Source organism: Dermacentor albipictus, chromosome 1 (genome assembly GCF_038994185.2).
Source record: "Dermacentor albipictus isolate Rhodes 1998 colony chromosome 1, USDA_Dalb.pri_finalv2, whole genome shotgun sequence".
Lineage (NCBI taxonomy): Eukaryota > Metazoa > Arthropoda > Arachnida > Ixodida > Ixodidae > Dermacentor > Dermacentor albipictus.
In genome coordinates, this window is record NC_091821.1 from 169,132,065 (window position 1) to 169,151,580 (window position 19,516).

The 19,516-nt window shown below is 45.1% G+C and overlaps 1 long non-coding RNA gene across 2 annotated transcripts; it reads left to right on the top strand.

Moving 5' to 3' along the window:
- The first annotated feature begins 13,280 nt into the window (after nucleotides 1-13,280).
- On the top strand, nucleotides 13,281-19,072 carry LOC135905767 (uncharacterized). 2 transcript variants are annotated; one of them, XR_010565485.2, is made up of 3 exons: nucleotides 13,281-13,484; nucleotides 16,584-16,782; nucleotides 18,395-19,072. It is a non-coding gene; the product is annotated as an uncharacterized lncRNA (long non-coding RNA). The 2 variants fall into 2 exon arrangements; XR_010565486.1 differs by lacking the exon at nucleotides 13,281-13,484 and adding an exon at nucleotides 14,935-15,573.
- The last annotated feature ends 444 nt before the right edge of the window (nucleotides 19,073-19,516 follow it).

The window sequence follows — 19,516 nt, forward strand, 5'->3', positions numbered from 1 at the left end:
GCGCTGTGAAGCAGGCTACATCACTTAGGTGTAGCCATACTTTACAGGCTATAGCGCTATCATTCCCACTTTTTGAAGAGCCCTGTGCGCGGCAAGAAACAACTTGTTTGCTCCTGATGCTCCATTTGTGCTTTTAGTAAACTACCAACGCTTTATAACGTACTATGTATTGACAGAAACTTGCTAATTTGAAGAATACTGGGATGTGAAATCGTTTTACATTAATTGTGACAACGGCTATACAGTACTGGAAAAGCATTCGATATTCGATGCGATTCACTTCTGGCACTATTCGATTCGGTCTCGCCAACTACTATTCTTACACCCCTAGTTTTCACCAATTGTTTATGACATAAGTGATTGACATAAATGATTGAAAGGGTCAGATTCGGCTCGATAGGTTCATCTCGCAGATCACGACGATCGAAAACTCACAGGTGTATACGCACCGACGGAAATTGACAATGAGTGATCTGAGCCCCCAGGCTTTCCACAGAACATTTGCTGCTCTTCGAACCTGCCCCAGGGGAGAGTTACTGATGAACCATGGTTCTACGGCGGCGTTGCTAGTACAGAACTCAGAACGTACACAACCGAAAATAAGTTGGCCCGACTAGAAAATACAGAATCCACAAAACTAAATAGCAAGGGGGGTGTCCCATAAGGCTCAAAGTTGGGCCATTTATCATTCTTGACATACGTGAATTGTATTGTCAGTATACCAGAATGCCCCGATTTAATAATGCATGCAGATGATACGAGCGTGTTCTTTTCATCAAATAATATACAAGAGATTAAGTGTAAGATAACAGACTACCTGACGTCGCTACCGCAATGGCTGAATTTCAATAAGCCTAAGTTAAATATGGGAAAGACAATGTTACTATCCGTACATGTTACAAAAATATTATCTCCAAACTCAACATTATTTATCATGGTGAGCAAATAAACCGTGTAAGTAAACAGAAGTTTCTTGGGGTATGGTCCAAAGAAGACTTGACCAGGAACGTGCACGTAGATTAGCTATGCGCTAAGTTGTCAAAAACTGTTGGGGCAATATACAAAACAGCACATCTTATTTCATTATGGCTGAAGAAGCAACTATATTTTGTGAGCACCTACTTTAAACTTCGTTACGGGACTCTAGTTTGGAGTACTACAAGCAAAAATTATAAAAATTTTATCAGATATTATACAAAAAGAATTATCCGGGTGTGCGTTAACTTTCGAGGCCGCTATGCTAACTTAAGAACAGCCCCGCTTATCGTCGAGCATTCTATGCTGAGGAGCATAGAATGCTGGGACTTTCACAGAATATCCGGAATCGTACCCATACACAGAAAAATAAAATTTCGAACTGCACTACACCCTCAAACACGAAGTAAGGCGCAACCCCAAAGCTAGAATAAATAAGGGAAACAGACATTTTTATTGCAGTCCAAAAAAAAGATGCTTGATAGAATAGAAAGGCTTATTTGTTCGATAGCATGAGTAATATTTTCAGAAATCAAATAAAATGGTTATTAATTAGAGAAAGCATATGTTTCGCATAAGGACCTGTTTGTTGACGTGTTTGTTGTTTCTTACCAGTAAACTAAGAAATTCACTATTTTTATTTTTATACAGTTGTTGGTTTATGGTACAATACCGTTATATTGACACCATATCTTGCTGTCAATCTGACTGCTTGCAATAGCACTGCTCGAAATGCACAATAATGTGTATATTTTCGTAAACTTTGTGCATGTATGCAAAGTGTAGTGCGCATGTATTCTTTATTCCTCACCACATTTATGTGAAAAGAATATAGAGTAGCAAAATAATGTTAGAATAATATTGTCAGGCTCTGATCGCCTTTTTTTAAAAAATCTTTTTAGTGTGTAACCTATCATTAATTGTTAACAGGAAGCGGGGATCTCAGTTAGACATCAATGTCTTAAGTTCTTGCCTCTTCTCTGGTGCTCGTGAAATCCACAAATTTCAATCAATAAGTTATATAGTCATATAGTTATATAGTTTATTAATTATTAAATTAATCAATTAACATTTGACTGATGGTGTATGCAAGCTGTTCAATAATATGCACATGGTGTCTATTAAGCATCTCGGCAGTGACACAGCTTGCCGAGCAACATATTGCGGCACGTCAGTAGGGGTAATTTGCTGTATAGGGAGCGGCATATGTTGCAGCTCTTGGACAGGCCGTGTACGCGGAAATGGTGGCGATTTCTCTGAACAGATAAATTTCCCAGTCATACTTTCTGTCATCTAGCCTCAACTCTGACTGCGCTTGGGAGCGCAGGTCAAACTGTTGCCTCACAAGGAGCATGCTTCGGAAGTGTTGCAGCCGTTTTCGAAGACCGTCGACAGCAACGTCATCGACGTCGGATTGCTTCAGCTGCCTCGTTGTGAGTCGGATGCTGTTTGCTAGGAGACAGCAACCCACTTCTTAATACTAGGGTAGTCTTTGGAAGGCGCACCATGGAAACCGTCGCCTTTGGCGCGCTCGAAAGTAGTTACGCGGCAGATACCTGCAAGGTTCTCCATGCATCGGGGTCACACTTTAGAATTTGTGCAAATTCCCTTCACATGGCCGATCTTCTGACACTTGTGAAATCGCAGTAGTTTAGCAATAAACGGTCGAACCAGGTGGCGGAAGTGGCCAACTTTTACGTGATAGAATGACGGTCACCCTTGAATGTCATTCTCACGCAACGTTTGTTATCAAGGCGGCCGACGTGCACAACGACAATGCTATCCCTTGCTACTTTTATGAGCGCTTGAAGGTCTGCACCCAGGATGTCAACATCCAATGTCGCCTGCTATGACGCCTGCCACAGTGGCACCATACGCTGGGATGATGGATCGAACCTTGACTGTTACGCCCTTATGTTACACGATGCAGAGTTCTCCGCTAGTCGTCAGATCGATTGCCAAGATATTCTTTCTCGTGTTCAGCCTCACATGTTTGATCTCGTTCGGCACGGTGTTTTCAACAGTCAAGGACAGTGCTTGCCTGTTGGTGACGTGTTGATTGCTAGTAGCTAAAGAAAGGCGTTTAGACGAAGTGCTCAAAGTGGACGAACTTGACACGAAAATACGTCGAATATTCTTTGTTTGGCCTTGTGGTGCAGCTCAGGTTAAAAAACTATTTTCCGAGGACTCATCACCTGCTGCAGAGCACAGCGAGGCACACAATGCCGGAACATTAACATTGCTGTATTGTATACTAGCTGTTTCTTGCGCATTTAGATGAATGAATGAATGAAGCGTTTATGGACATAAAGCTGACTCTATGGCCTAAATGGGAAGAGATATGTAAGGGAGCTATAGAGAGAGGAGGGACATCGTGGTAGTCAGCGGCGGATCCCGAGGATGCCTCCCAGATTTCCTCTAAACGAGGCGGATGACGCCTGTTTCGCAGGCGAACGCGTAGATCGCCTCGAGACCATCCCGCTCGTTCACTCGCGGTCAGATCCAATCCTCCAAGTTGGTCACCAAGCCCCGGTGCTTGGAACGCTGGTCAGCGAACGCGCTGTAATCCCATAGCAGGTGATAAACGGTTGGGCGGGAGCCCATTTCGCCTGCGGGCCAAGTAAGATCAGGTGAAGGCGGAAGCGTGTTCGATTCGGGGGCGCCGCGCTTGCTGCGGTGCTTTCGCCAGCGGCGCGTCTAGAGTTAACGCCGCGCCGGCCCGGGCCACGTGCACCACCGCCCTTGGTAATCCGCGTGGCAGCGGATCCGAGTCATTCGGTATTTGTTGCGCAAGCCATTCCCTAATTCGTTTTTCGCCAATGTTACGCTTTCTTGCAGCAACTTCAAAGTGGACTCCAAATAAGAGATCCTGGAGCGGCGGCACTGTCGTCGCAACGGCGGGTGGCAGACGGAATCTCGCTCACCGCATCACGCGCCGCCTCCTTCCCGCAATGTCCGGGTACCCAGCGTACGAGTGCGCAGTAATGCCGGTGTCGGTTAGACGGTTAATTACCACCGGCATTCCTAAAATTAAGAGAGATAAAGGAAAGAAGTAAATTCTCTACCATACGCTTCTACAGAGCAGTATTTCTGAATGCCGCGCTAGGATAACTGCACTTGGGCTTTGCGCAATAAAGAAACTGTATTTAACGTCTCCGCAAACATAACGGCGTCCTGGTGTTTATTTTATTTATTTATTATCTTGTTGGATATGTTGCGACAGTGTGTTGCCGGTTTCTCCACAATGTTAAATTGTTGTAGGAAGGATGTCGCGCACGAGGTCAAGTAAATCTTTAGAGTTATTAAAGAAGTCGCTGCTACACGTGAGGCAGTCGTTAGTCGTTTGCAATAATTGAAAAGAAATGGCAGAATAATGTGGGAAATGGCACTTTCCGGAAGGTTTGAGAAAGACTGAATGAAACAGTTTTCAGTTCAGTTCAGTTCAGTTTTATTCCTTAAAGGCCCCCATTTCAGGGGGTGTTACATAAGGGGTGGGATTACATTTGTAGTGAGGAAAACAAACAGTGATGGTGATTTAACATTGAAGGTGATCTGTTACGCGTTCTTGAAAAGCAGGTGTTGAAGCGATGGCGACGATGTCATGGGGTAGGCCGTTCCAGTCCGTGGCTGCTCGAAGAAATAACGAAGCTGAAAACATAGTAGTACGTGATAGTGGGCGGGCAACTTGAAGGGGATGACTGGTGCGGTGAGATATGCGTGATGCGGCGGCGATATACGGTGCTTGATTGAGAGGAGAATAAAAGAATTTGTGATAAAGGGTGAGGCTAGCAATGCGACGACGAAAAGAGAGGGGTGGCAGCCCGGATGTGGCTTTCAAGGATGAAACACTGACGTCATATGAGTATGAGGAATGAATGAATCGGGCAGCACGATTCTGCACAGCTTCCAATGCGGGGATTAGATATACTTGATGCGGGCTCCAGATGGGGGATGCATATTCTAATTTGGGTCTTATAAGTGATTTATACGCGAGCAATTTAACATGAGGTGGGGCAAGACGAAGGTGACGTTTTAGAAAACCGAGTGTTTTGTTTGATGCTGAAATGATGTTACCGACATGAACCTGCCATGATAGATTAGAAGAGAGGGTGACTCCTAGATATTTATATGATTGTACTTGCTCAATCTGTGTGTTAGAAATTAAATAATGAAAGAGATATGGATTGTGACGACGAGTGAAGGACATGAGTTTACATTTACTAGGATTGAGGGACATTAGCCAGTTATTACACCAATTTAGTACGTTGTTAAGCTCTGTCTGAAGAGTGTATTGATCGTGACAGTTATTAATGGTGCGGTAAATAACACAATCATCTGCGAAAATTCGTATACTACAGGAAACATGCAGGGGCAAGTCGTTAATATATATTAAGAATAGGAGGGGACCGAGGACAGAACCTTGTGGGACGCCTGAAGTAACCGGGAGAGATGTAGAGAGATGACCGTTAAGATAGACTGACTGAGAACGGTTAGTCAGGAATTCTTCAATCCATTTGAGAATATTAGGGGGTAGGTTCAGCTTTGAGTGTTTTAGTAATAGGCGGTGGTGGGGAACCTTGTCAAAAGCTTTAGCGAAATCAAGAAAGATGGTGTCGGTCTGCATATTACGGTCTAGATTAGTGTGCAAGTCGTGAAGGAAAAGCGCTACTTGGGTTTCGCAAGAGAGGCCCTTACGAAACCCATGTTGTGAAGGGTGAAAAAAAATGGTTTCGGTCCAAGAAGTTTATGATTTGTGAGTAGATGACATGTTCCATGATTTTACAGGGCACACTAGTCAATGAAATGGGGCGGTAATTCAAGGGCGAGTCTCTGTTACCTGATTTGTAGACTGGAACGACCTTCCCCGTTTTCCAATCAAGAGGCAAAATTCCTGAGGAGAGTGACTGTGAGAAAATGAGACATAAATATGAAGCACAAATTTATTCCACATTTTTCAATAGTTTTGAATTAATCAGGTCCATACCAGCTGATGATGAAAGTTTCATATTATGAATTATGGATGAAATGCCTTCTTCGACGAACGTGACTGCCGGCATGGGGGTATCTAAGATAAAGGGTGGTAATTGTGAAGGTGCGTCGAGTTCGGTAGTGAACACAGATGTGAATGCATGGTTAAATATTTCTGCGCAGTCGTGGTCAGTCACCGCTACATGTGAATAATTCGTCAGTTTAATATCGGTAGGATGTGTTGGGTTTAAAACTTGCCAGAATTGCTTGGGGTTTCTTATAAGTAAGTTTGGTAAGTCATTGTGATAAAATGAGTACTTGGCGTTACAAACAGAAAGTAGGTATGATTTTTCGGCCTTGAAGTATTTTCCCCATGCGGCAGGCGTGTCGTTTCATTTGGCGGTACGAAACAATCGTTTCTTTTTGTTTTCTAGTCGTTTTAAGTGCTGGGTAAACCATGGTTTATTGCGATTAGTATGAAAGGTAATCCTTGGTATGAACATATTAGTGAGATGGTTTAATTTGTTCTTGAATATCAGCCAGTCTTCATGAATTGAGTGAGTGTGAAATGCGGATACGTATTCAGGAAAAAAGGTGTTAAGTTCTTCAGTTATTGCATTATAGTTACCCTTATCGTAGAGTTGTATCGTTTTATCGGATGTCTGTTTTTGAGTCGAGGTAAATGAGAATAAAGCATGCATGACTTTGTGATCGCTGATTTCAGGAAGGTAACTGATGGATGATACATTCTCGGGACTGCTTGTTAGTATCAGGTCGAGCGTGTTTGCTGATTCTCGTGAGACACGGGTTGGTTGGGAAATTAATTGAGTGAGGTTAAAATTTAAACAGACATCGATGAAGTTCTTCGCCTCTGCATGACACGTTATTGTGGAACTAGCTATGTTCTGCCAATTAATATCCGGGTAATTAAAATCACCAAAAAGAAGAATAAGGGCATTTGGATATGTGAGAACAAGTTTATGAAGGATGTTGTTCAGATGACGTGGAAAGTCTGGATTATTCTGGGGGGGCCTGTAGCAAACGCCAAGCAGAACTGTTACGGGGGGAGCGCGACAGATGAGCCATATGGCTTCAATGTCGGATGCGACGTCAACAACAGAGCATGATATGCCTCGATGAATGGCAACGAGAACACCGCCCCCCCCCCCCCCCCGTTTGCCTTTTCGATCGTTTCGATACACTTCGAAGTTGGGTAAGTCGGCCAAAATTTCCGTATCCGTTACGTCACTATTTAGCCAAGTTTCTGTTAGTATTAGTATGTTGCTCCCGGATGACGACATGATGTTTGATATGAGTTCGCGCTTTGGAAGAAGACTACGGATGTTAGTGAATATTATCGAAAACGAGAGAACATTGTGCGGTGGAGCGGGTCGACGATTTGTTAAAGTTTTGTGACGGGGCAATTGCTATGCTATTTCCTTAACGGCTTGGGATGATGCGTCAAATACATAGTGTTTTGAGCCGATGTGCAGGGTTTTGAAGCGCAAGGAGTACTTGTTAGAATTGGTTTTGGCAAACACTAGTAACTGTTTACGCGCGTGTCGAACGGTGCGGGAGAAGTCCTCTCCAATACTGTAGCTTGTGTCTTTCAATTTACGGCCATTTGATAACAGTGCATCTTTGGTTTTACGAGATAGGAATTTTACGATTACGGGATGAATTCGGTCGCCTGAATGATTTCCGAGGCGATGCGCTCTTTGAATGTCGTTAGGTTCCAAGGTTATATCAAGATTTTTGCGGCAAACATCAATGACTAGTTTTTCTGACTCAGCCCACGTTTCAGCGCTAGCAGGGTCGGGGATGCCATAGAAAATAAGGTCATTCCGACGTGATTGGTTTTCCGCGTCATCCAGGCGTGTTTCTAGTTCTTTAATCTTTTTAGCTTGGTCGATTGTGGTTGACTGCACTATTTCAATATCGTTTCTGAGGTGAAGAAGTGTTTGGTAATGTGTTTCGAGATCGGCCATTTTTTTTTATTGATATGATATAAGGAGATGTTGGCGCGCAATTTAAGGCGCCGGCTACTCCTTATCTCTTGGGTGGTTCCGTCACACATAATTCAGGGTTCACGGTTACATATCACATAATCTTTTCCCACAAGCACCAGGACTTATAAAGCAACGTTTCCACAGGAAGACTATGGCAAATGTCTCCACACCTGTGTAGTCGAAAGTCTCAAAAGCACAAACGATACTGTCGCCTAATAACACATTTTCTAGTCAGCGGGTCAGCGGGTACATACAATATACATGGCAAATGTCTCCACACTTATGGAGTCGAAAGTCTCAAAAGTACAAACGATACTGTCGCCTAATAACACATTGTCTAGTCAGCGGGTGGTATATACATCGTGTAAATATATTAGCACATACAGTCACAACAGAGCAGTCAACATAACATAATTCCCAAACAGATGGATATATAGAGTGACATTGAAATGAACAGAACAATAAAAGCACTAATAACGTCCAACGATACCGCTGTCTTCAAAAAAAGTCGTTAGTGCTTTTAAAGCGCTCTTCTGCAAGGCCGTTGTTGGCCAAGGGCCCAAAAGTTTCCTTAAACTGAAAGGTCCGCGGTCTAATTTACTTAGCGCTGATTTAAGTCGGCATCTTGGTGTGTCGTGATGTGGGCAATCTAGAAAGAGGTGATATATATCTTCATCTACAAATCCACAGTCACATTCGGGGGTTTCCGCTCGGCCAATTCTGTGTAAGAAATGCTCTGTGTAGGCAGTGCATAGCCTTAGTCGATGAATAAGCGTTTCCATAGTTCTATCTAATGACAATGAAAATTTGAATTCAATAAATGGATCAGTATGATATAAGTCAGAGCTCTTAGAATTCTGGTCAAACCAAGTGTTTCTAGACATGTTGAAAGACGTTGTCCTTATGATGCAGCGTAATTCATTCTTTGATATTCGGAGCGGAGCCGTATCATTTTTCAAGTGCGGTTGTCGTGCTGCTTCATCGGCTGCTGTGTTACCAGGAATGTTGCAATGCCCTGGTATCCACTGGAATGCTATTGCATGTTTCGCTTCGCTTGCCTTTGTGAGGTTTTTAAGTGTTTCATATATTATACTGTCGCTGAATGTTTTCCCCTTTGTACTGCAGAGTGATGTTAGAGCAGCCTGTGAATCGCTGAAAATTACCCATTTTTGTGCTTCTGTTACTGACAATATAAATTTTGCCGCACATAGGATTGCGAACAGTTCAGCTGATGTGGACGAAGTCGCACGAGATAACTTAAATGATTCTTGTTTGTTGAGGTGCGGTATAATGAATGATGAAGTTGAAGAGGTTGCTGTACTGGAGCCGTCTGTATAGACGTGTGTGTATCCTGAATACCGCATATATATCTGGTATAGTGCTAGTTGTTGAGCAGCTTGAATGAACATGTCTCTTTTGCTGAATATCCCTTCTACTGACAATTCGATTTTTGGAACTGTAAGCAGCCATGGAGGATATTTGATGTCTGAGTTCCAAAATTCATTTCCTGGCAATATGTGAAGATTTTTTTGAATTTCTATATGAACATAACTTCTATCTCTTTTCATTATGTCTAGAGCCAATGGGTGGTTTTTATGCTGGGTTTGAAGACGGAAATAATGCCGGCATGTTTCTGCAGTTCGCATAACTGGAAATGGTGATTGGCGAGCCTCAGCTATTACAAGAGAACTCGAAGTCGCTCGTGGAACTCCTAGACATAGGCGTAGTCCTCTAGCTAAAAGTCTTTGAAGTCTCTCTTCTGACGTGTGGGAAAGTCCGTGTAAAATGGGCGCGGAATATGCAATTTTTTGTCGGATTAATGCATTGTAAACAGTCAGCATGGACGATACTGATCCGCCCCATGTTGTGCCTGCAAGTCTGCGAAGTACAGTCACTATGGCATTGACCTCGTTTTCGAGTTTTTTTAAGTGGGGTGCACAGGATAACTGCCTATCAAGTATTATGCCAAGAAATCGATGCTGTGTGACAATCATTAGAGGGTGTCCTTCCAGATTAAGAGTGAAATTTTTTAACTGCCTCCGAGTGAAGGGCAATACAGCAGTCTTTGCGTGTGATAGTACCATTCCTCTTTCTCTCAAAAATTGGTTGATGATATTTATGCCCTCTTGCAATGCCATCTGGAGTAGTTGAGCATTAGACCCAGATGTCCAAATACACACATCATCTGCATACAGTGAAAACTTTAACTGTGATGGCAGTCTTCGCGTTAAATCAGCCATGACGCAGTTAAAAAGAAAGGGGCTGAGTACGCTTCCCTGTGGTACTCCCTGTTTGACAATATGTTCATCACTCTTTCCTTCACCCGTCTGAACAAATATTTTGCGACCTGATAAAAATGCAGAAATCCATCGCAAGGGGACCTGCCAGACAGACCAAGTTCCAACATGCTTAGCAAAACATGAACGTGACTAACGGTATCAAATGCCCTCTTGATGTCTAAGAATACTGCTATAGTCATGTTTCCACGTGCACGCTCATGCTCCACACAGGTTACTATATCTATTATTGCATCCATTGTGCATCTATGTTTTCTAAAATCTACTAAGTAGTTGGACAACACCTTCGTTTTATTACACCACCACTGAAGTCGCGCGTCAATCATTTTTTCCATTACTTTGCATAAACAACTTGTCAAACTAATGGCGCGGAAGGATTCAAGGCACAAGGGCGTCTTACCAGGTTTTAAAATTGGTATGATTCGAGCGACTTTCCAAGAGTCAGGTACAGTTTCCTCTATCCATAACTTATTATAGATGTCTAAGAGCGCATTTGTACCTGTCGGTCCGAGGTTTCTTAGCATATTGTACGTAATGCCGTCCGGCCCAGCAGCGGATTTTTGGCGACATGGTGCAATTGCACATTGGAGCTCGTTTAACGTGAAAGTGTGATCTAATTGAGGATGTTGGACCCAGTAGCAAGCAGTAATTTTTCGCTTAGCCAACTCTACTGAAATATCAAATTCTGCACATTGTGATGAAAAAGCAGATCTGGAAATAAGCTCACAAAATTCATCTGCAACTATTATTTCACACGTGTCCCGGGCTACAGCGAGAGCACGAAATGGGAAGCTTTGTGTTACAGGTCCGCTTAAAGAACGAATTACTAGAAAAATTCGTGGGACAGCCGTGTGAGGAGACAGCGTGCCGCAGAAATTGCGCCAGCGCCGTTTGCCTAAGCTTTCCATTCGTCTGCGCATTACATTGTGTATTTTCTGAGCGTTTCTGTATGCTTCTAAACTTGCACTCCGTCGGTAAGCTCTTTCGGATCGGCGTCGGATGGCTATTAGGTGTTCATATTCTCCGTCAACTGCAGCATAATCTTTCGGTATTGGGACCTTCTTTGTGCATATGTTCATATTATCCTGCAAAAATTCTGTAAATTTTTCCACTGTTGCATGTTGGTTAATTTGATCCGTTAGGCGGTACCGAAAAGCTTGCCAGTTGGTTAGTCTGCTGTAACGCCTGATATCATAGTGCATGCTAGGGTGGTTAACAAGGATGGGAAAATGATCACTTCCGCGCGTTTCCATATCTGTTGTCCATCCCACACCATTCACTAGATCATGTGAACACAGGGTGACATCTATGCAGCTTGAGTAATTATATCCACGAAGGAATGTTGGCGACCCATCGTTTAAAACAGTCAAGTTGCATTTATCTATGGCGCACTCAATAACATTACCCCGTGCATCACAATGATCACTGCCCGGATGATGTTGTGTGCGTTGAAGTCGCCACATATAAATACATTAGAATGAGCTATTTTGAAGATATCCACTAGCGCATCTACTGAAATCCGGTTTGAAGGTTGTAGATATAGATTAATCACTGTTATACAGAACTTGCCAAAGGATACTTTACATGCGATGAATTCCGGGAAGTCTGAATCACTGGACTGAATTTGATAAGATGGTAGGTCCTTTCTGACGCACAGGAGCACTCTGCTAACAGCACCTTGACGAGAAGTCTTATATATCACATAATTCGAGAGGCGAAAGTCGTCAGTGATACCCGCCTCTTGAATGCAAAGTATTGGGAAGTTGTATTGCACAAGCAGTTTACGAAAGTCAGCGCACTTTCTTCGAAGACTGTTGGCATTCCACTGAAATATGGAGACATTTTTGTAGCGGTTATTCATGTAGTGCCTGCCGCAGTTTCGGCCCGGATTGTTGACACAACAGTGCTTCTAGAGGCAACCAGGCTTTTACTTCTGGTAGGTTGTTTGCTTCCGGCAAAGCAGATAGGATTGCCTTAAGAGCTGCGAAAAGCATTGGCAAAATCAGTTGTGTCACCGATGCTGTGGTATGTTCGCTATTAGCTGGTGTTACTTCTGCAGTAGATGCGTAAGGTCGCTGAGAGAAATGTGTGCGAGTACAGGAGCTTTCTTGTGTATTACTTTCTGCCTGTTGTCCTCTGGGTTTCCGTAGCACTGATGCATAAGACTGGGCGCTTGACTGTGATCCTCTTGATTGGTCTCTTGATTGCACTGTTGGTTGTTCTCTAGAGGAGGGATATCTTGTTGGTGCTCTTGGCTGTGGTGGTTCCGGTGCCCGCTGAGGTGGGTGATCTGGCACTGGATGAACAATCTCGAGGTTTGGTGCGGGTTCATTGCGTCGCGGTTGTCTTCCATGAGTGAGTTCATGTCGACGCATTTGTGTCGCTGCTTTTTTCTGTGGGCAGCCTGAGAAGGAGGCGGCATGGTTCCCCGCACAGTTTGCACATTTAGGTTGAAGAAGTGACTTGCACTCCTTGTGGTCATGGTCTTCTGAGCAGATTTTGCATCGACGTGTGCTACGGCAGGTTTTCGCCATGTGCCCAAATCTCTGGCAATTATAGCAGCGAAGTGCGGGTCCTAGGTATTCCTCGACAGGGTGACTGGTGATCGGCCATTCGTTTGTCTAGGCTTGCTATGGTTTGGTCTGTTGTGTTCAGCTGTGTTTTGAGGCCCTGTATTTCCGTGATCAACAGGGTCTGTCCCGCGTTTAGCTTCTGTAGTTCGGCGAGTACAGCAGCGTTGCCCTGAAGGCCAGGGTTAGTCTCAACGTCACCTGATAGCATGAGCAAGGAATGAATTACGTGAGCACACTCAACGGCAACGGCAACACAGCAGTGCGGGCTCGGAAACTGCACCAACATATAATTACTGGATTTTTTAGCGAAGAGGGCATACGATGCACTGACCTGCATCGCAAAGGTAAGCGGATTAGTTGGCTGCGCTGTGGTGCAGTCACCGAGCCCACGAAGCGGCGTCAGTGGACGATGCTCTTTTATACATGTTGGCATTGTTGCTGATGTCGATGTGGCCATCCATGGTACTGTGATTTCCGGTGTGTGCAGCTCCTCTGGCGGCATATCCAGTAGGGACGAGCACCCGCCGGGCGGTGGATGGCAGGAGCAAGGGTCATCCCCAGTGTACGGCAGTGCGCACACCGATGACGCCCCCGTAGACAGGCCTGCCAGGGACGGCAGCAGCAGGCTGGCAAATGCGAGGACGGTCGTCTGCATCGCAAAGGTAAGCGGATTAGGTGGCTGCGCTGTGGTGCAGTCACCGAGCCCACTATGAACAGACAATCGCTTCAACGAGAGAATACAGAGCAATAAAAAAAAGTTTCATAGAATTGTTCAATAGTACACAAAAAACAACAAACGTTTTCAAAGCAAAATATGCAAAACGAACAATATTCAAGCTACCAAAACGCAGTAAGCCTGAATATAATAAAGAACTAAAGAAAGCAATATAAATTACAGAACACTAAGGTTCGCTGTATATCAATACTACGACACTATGTCACTATCTGTTAAAAAAAATTCTTAACAAAACATTCACAGCAGTTCATTGCGCTGATTCCGCGGTAACCAAATCGGTTGATTGCGGTGCTCAAGACACTTCCTTATGAATCGCATCGAGGTCATTTTATTAGAAGGTGTTCTGCATTTTCCCACGATAGTCCACATTCGCAAAAAGGCAAAGGTGTACGAGGTATACGGTAAAGAAAATTGTCTGTGTATTCCACTTAGGCAATCGATCACAGGATCCATATTGCGGCTATATGATCGATTTCACTGGGAAACTTAAGTGTGAATCCACTCAATATAGAAGGCTGTTCACTCAAGCTTCCTGAAAACGCGACACTTAACTCAAATACATGCGTAATGCCTCACCCTCGCATTTGCGACTGCCTTTGTAAATTGCGCAAAACCAACAAGAGCAGACCTGTGCATGTCAGAAGCAAGCTTGTCTGCTTAGTGTTTCCAGGATACCAGCATGCCCAAGTATCCATCGTAGTTTCGCCCGTTGGCTTGAAAGTTCTGCTTCAGCTATTTTCGCAGCTAACCTATATATTCGAAGGTGAAGAACACCGCAGGTACGGAGCGAAGAAAGAGGACACGCGAAGTGCTGATTAAATCAACACAGCGGCGTCCGGGTCACACGAGGCAAAGGGCTGCAAACATGCGAGAGATTATTTCAAATCAGTCAAAATGGGCCATACGGCCGTTTCGAATGATTGCACTCCCCTCCCTTTGAAACGTCGAAGGGTTGAATAATTCAGTACAGGCCATATTAACGCTGTGGCTAGCAATAGAAAATTCATCGGACAAGGCAGAAGGAGTGGAGTTGTCGGTTCAATACGTTCCACTTTCACCTTTCTCCCCCTCTCCCCCCCCCCTTGCCTTGATAAAAGATTAAAATACTAGCTATGCCACAGCAAATAGCCGTTGAAGTTGGATACGCTACGCTGCTACTGCTCCCTTTGTGAACGAAAAGAGAGCCACTCTCGCTACCTGTTGCCGCACTTGGGCAGTTTCACACTTAGTACTACGGGCGCACGGCGGGCCGCCGTTGCGTGCTTCAGTATATACCCAGCGGAGCAAGCTCCGTGTTTCGGCCTTGACCGCTTGTAACTGTTAATGAGCTGCACCTCTCGGGGCCTGCGGCATCTCTATATTCTGTGTGGGGAGACTGCTTATAACGCGAGCGTCTATGCCTCGGTCGTTGTGGTCCACTTGCATAGCCTTGGAGTGCAGGCGAGAAGTCCGCGCAGGTTTTCACTGCGCAGAGTGAACGCAACAGCCTTGCTACTAAAGGTCTCCCGTTCCAGTGTTGGCGCCGCGGAACGAGGGCGAACAATGGGCGAACTGTCGACGGAGGCCCGTCCGCCGCGATAGGTTCGATTGGAGCGCAGGCGAAACGCTGTAATCTTCGGTGGGCCAAAGGACGCTGCAGCCACGTGTGACTCATGTTGAGCGAACTTTCGGGGCGTGCGCTGGTCGCATGTGTAGGCGCCTTTCTCTCTCTCTCTTCAGAAGGCCGCGCACGTTGCGCACGAATGTGTGCGTCTGCGGTAGAACCAGAGCTCGCGCAGACAGCTCTTATGCGTCACGCGCTTTAGCGTAATTCGCCAGACAATAATAGCATTGTCCTGTGCGCATGTAACTCTACAGAGCCGCACTTTTCCCGGAATTGCCCCTCAACAGGACAGCCAGGCAAATAGCACGCCCCATGCATAAAAAATGCGATGTCCACACCAAGGCACCAGTGAAGGTGGTTCCGGTAAGGCTGCGAAACCGCACACGGTTCCAGTGCAAAGACTACAGCGGAGGTTAGTCTCATTTGCCTATGTAAAAAACTTATCACGTAGCTAGAAGCTTCCGTGTCGCGTGCAGCCGCATACTTGAAGGTCTTGTCGACCACTGCGTACTATTCAGAATTGCACCACTCCCTCGACGAGTACAAGCCTAAAGACGAGTGAAGCGACATGCGCCCATGCATAAGGGTGCATTACGGTCACGCAACTTCTTGCAACAAGCCTTTCATATAACCTGTAACTTATTCGTATGTTATGTCATATCGGCTGCACAACGCGCACCGTAGTGAAGACAAGGTCTTCTAATGCGAGTTCAGATTGATTTGGGGTTCGTGGGATCTGGGTATTTAAGCATTTTCGTTTTGTAAATTACACAATATGAGGCTTTATTTAGTGCGTGTATGACAACGAAAAATGCGTCAAAATGAAGCTTGGAAGGAAAAAGACGCACCAAGTGAGCGTACAGCTATGTATGGAGCAGTCATAATGCGTAATTAGCAAAAGAAGGCCTAAATGAAACCTAGAAGCGCTCGTTCAAACTGCGCGGACCTAAACCCGGAACCGGAATTGCGGCTTTACTTAACAAAAAATGTAGAACGATCTTGGAAATTGCGCCGTCTAAAGAAGTAGGTCGATTCCAAAAGTCCCGCAGCCCCCCTCCTTCCCCCCAAGTAAGATAGTAAAGTATAGTTTAAGTAAATGGGCTTTATATAAGAGTAACATAGTATTAACGCAGAATGTGGTGGTGTAAGTGACACAACAGCGGTTGACATCGAAGAAAGGAAGGCCAAAGTCCTCTCTCTCTCTCTTCCCTCCCGAATAACAAACATGGAAAACGTCAAACAACAAACCGCATGGTACACTCATGCGCCCCTGAAGACCTTCTCTTTCTTCGATGTCAACGGCTGTTGACTCATATGTATAAAAGACACATTAGAGATGCTTTTAAAAAAAATGCATTTGTACGTGAAGTATAAGGCAGCAGCACCTATAGGGTTGTTTCTGACGAGGTTAGTCTTTTCCAGATCGCAGCTCTGAGGCGCCTGTTCCTGCGGCGAGCGTCGGCGTCGTCCCTCGGCGTCCTCGTAACCAAGCGAACGAACACAACGAAGGACGAAAGAGCGAACGCGGATGAAAGACGGCCATAGCAAAGAGAGCATCAGGAGGAAAGAGGAGAAGGAGGGCGCAGCGGATCCATGAGGCAGAAAGCGGAGGAGAAGAAAGGTACGGTCGGCGCGCAAGTTCGTGCGCGTGATAACACCGCTGCTTAGAACGACAGAAAGCTGAGCTAGTTGGTAAAGATTCATTATGCAAAATAGAAGTGAGGCGTGCAGACAGGAATGTGCGTGAGTCAGCCTTCGATTACTTTACATAAGGAAGAGATTAAGTACCTTAACAGTTATCTCTCACGTAGGCCGGCACGTGTACCCGATTGACACGTGGTGTTACCATTCCTGAGCATGCGCAGATGAGTTTTTTGTCTTTCTTGTTTCGCCTCAGCTCCCTTCAGTTGATAGCGGCGTTCGTGTTGTCCACTTCTCTACTCTTGTGTCCTGTCTGCACGCCTCACTTCTATTTTGCATAATGAACACCGCTGCTCTTATCACACGCGAACATTCAGGCTAGACACCGCAAACAATTCACGTTCACCGAAGCGAATGCTCCAGTTGACCGTAAAGGAACATACATTGCAGGGGGCACAGAGCTGGCTGAGTGAAAATAAGAGCACGAACAAGAATGGCAGTCGCACACATCGTACTACAAAGTAATGAAACACTTAACACTTGAAGCAGACAGCAGCTGAGAACATGAGGTGTGCGTTTCAAGTATGTGAACCGCACACAGGCTATATATGGCACCCTTGAGCGGGGTTCATTCATAATGTTACGTTAAAATTGGGCACATTTTCACATTTAAAGATAACACCTGTGCTGTGATTTCCGTACACTGTTCCTGGAACGCCATTCCAGCAAGTGCTATTTTACTGAAACGCCTGCGCCTAGTTCGCAGAAAGAGGCGTAGCTGTTTCAGATATAAACCGAATACTTCAATTGGATTTCACGCTGCAGAGTCTATGCCACAAATATCGAACACAAATAGTAGAGCGGGTGGGTGACAAAAGACTTATAATAAATATATCGGTATAGGGGCTCAATAGAGAGCTTTAATACAGCCGTAGGGCAGATACGGCAAACGGCGAAAGTGCTGCATTAAGAAAACAGTGCATTGGGGTGCACTTCTGCTGGTCCTTCTAGTTGAGCAGCAGTTAAACTCGCTGGCACCCGCCTGCATGGTTAGCCTCCTTTGCTCGTGAAGTTTTGGCTGTCAGCTAGGCCCCATTACACTATTCGCTCTACTGTATCTCACACTATTTTGCAGCGAAGCTCTATAGTATAGGTACCCTCCGGCGGTAGTCGATGTTCGTCCGTCTATACGCGTCGCGTCGACACGAAAAAAATTTCGTCTCCATTTTCTCGCGAATGCTCTGTAGCTCTCAATGTAATGTAGCTATCTTGAGAAAGAAAATATCTTGCAATGTGTCGCTAAAATGACTCTATCATTACGCCGAGTTTCATTTACTTCTCATAATTAGTCAGTCCACAATGAAGTTGTAAATGTTACAGAATTTTCGTCGGCTGTGAGTACATGACCGTCTACGGAGAGAGTATGGTTACAGAAAATGACTGTAACTGTTGTTTTATCAAAACTATGCCCCCGTAGTCGGCTCCTACGGCGTAGACCGACTTGTTTCCTTGGCGTTCCTGCCTGTTTCGCTTAGCGTATGCCACATATGTAAGGCTTGTCTCTATATCCCGTAAACTCGTTTTCATTGCAGTGCAACGTGGAACAGCCGCAGGGAGCAGACCAACTGGTAGACGTCTCTGTCTTCTCTCCACATAACCTCCCCTTCAGCGTTATCCCTCTGGTCATCCAAAGCAACCGCACCGGGAACGGAAAAAGAGAAAGCAAGGAGAGAAATGTAGCGAGGTTGACCACACGAGCATCCGCTTTGAACTCGACGCCAGATACACCGTATATATTTATTTGCACCATTAAGGGTGTAAATCGGTTTGCAGTGAATGCATGAAGGAAGTCTATTTACGAGAAAGGGTGGCTCTTTCGCTCGGTTCGGATTTAGGGAATGGAAGGGGATGGAAAAGTGTCCAACCTCGAAGGCGGCATCACAGAACACAGATGACACCGGACTTACGGGCGAAGATGTACACCGGCATAAGAGCGACCCGAACCTCGATTCACCCCGTGTCTTATCCAGTGATGGAGTCTCGTGAGAATTAACTCGTTACCTCAGTTAGAATGGTCATTAATGCCGACATAAAGAGAGTCTTGTTTTAATTAATAACGCGGGCTGGAGACCAGTGCCGATACAAGAGCAGCTGCTTCTATTAAATGTGGCACATGTCATAAGCAGTGACTGACCAAGATGACAAAGCCTTTATTTCCGTGCGAGAACGTCTCAGTTCTCGCTCTGTATATGTTTACCAGAGGAACAAAGTCTGAATGAAACCAATAAAAAATTATGTTGCAATATTTGCCCATTTAACAAAATGCATAGCGAATTTTTGAACAGTGGGTGTAGGCTAACATACAGGCTTTCGTTAAGATTATGCTACTAAAAGTTACGTCCAAAGTCGGTATACTTGTCCATGCGCATACACGTTCGTTGTCTTCCAAAGTAAGCATGCCACGTCAGTCCCTCTATTATCAAACGTATGCTAATTTCGATGCGTGCGTGTGCCTAGAATCCAACTTACGGCCGATGTATCTATAAATGCAAATAGCACGGTTGTGCTACGTGCCGCTTTGTCTCCTCTAATATCACCGCGATTGATCGGGGCCCCTCCTCCGGGGTCGCACCAAGTTACCCTACTGCAGAGGCCCATCCTACGGCTTGGCGGGTTCTGGTTGCGTTGGATGTTGCGAAACAGCCTAACCGCAC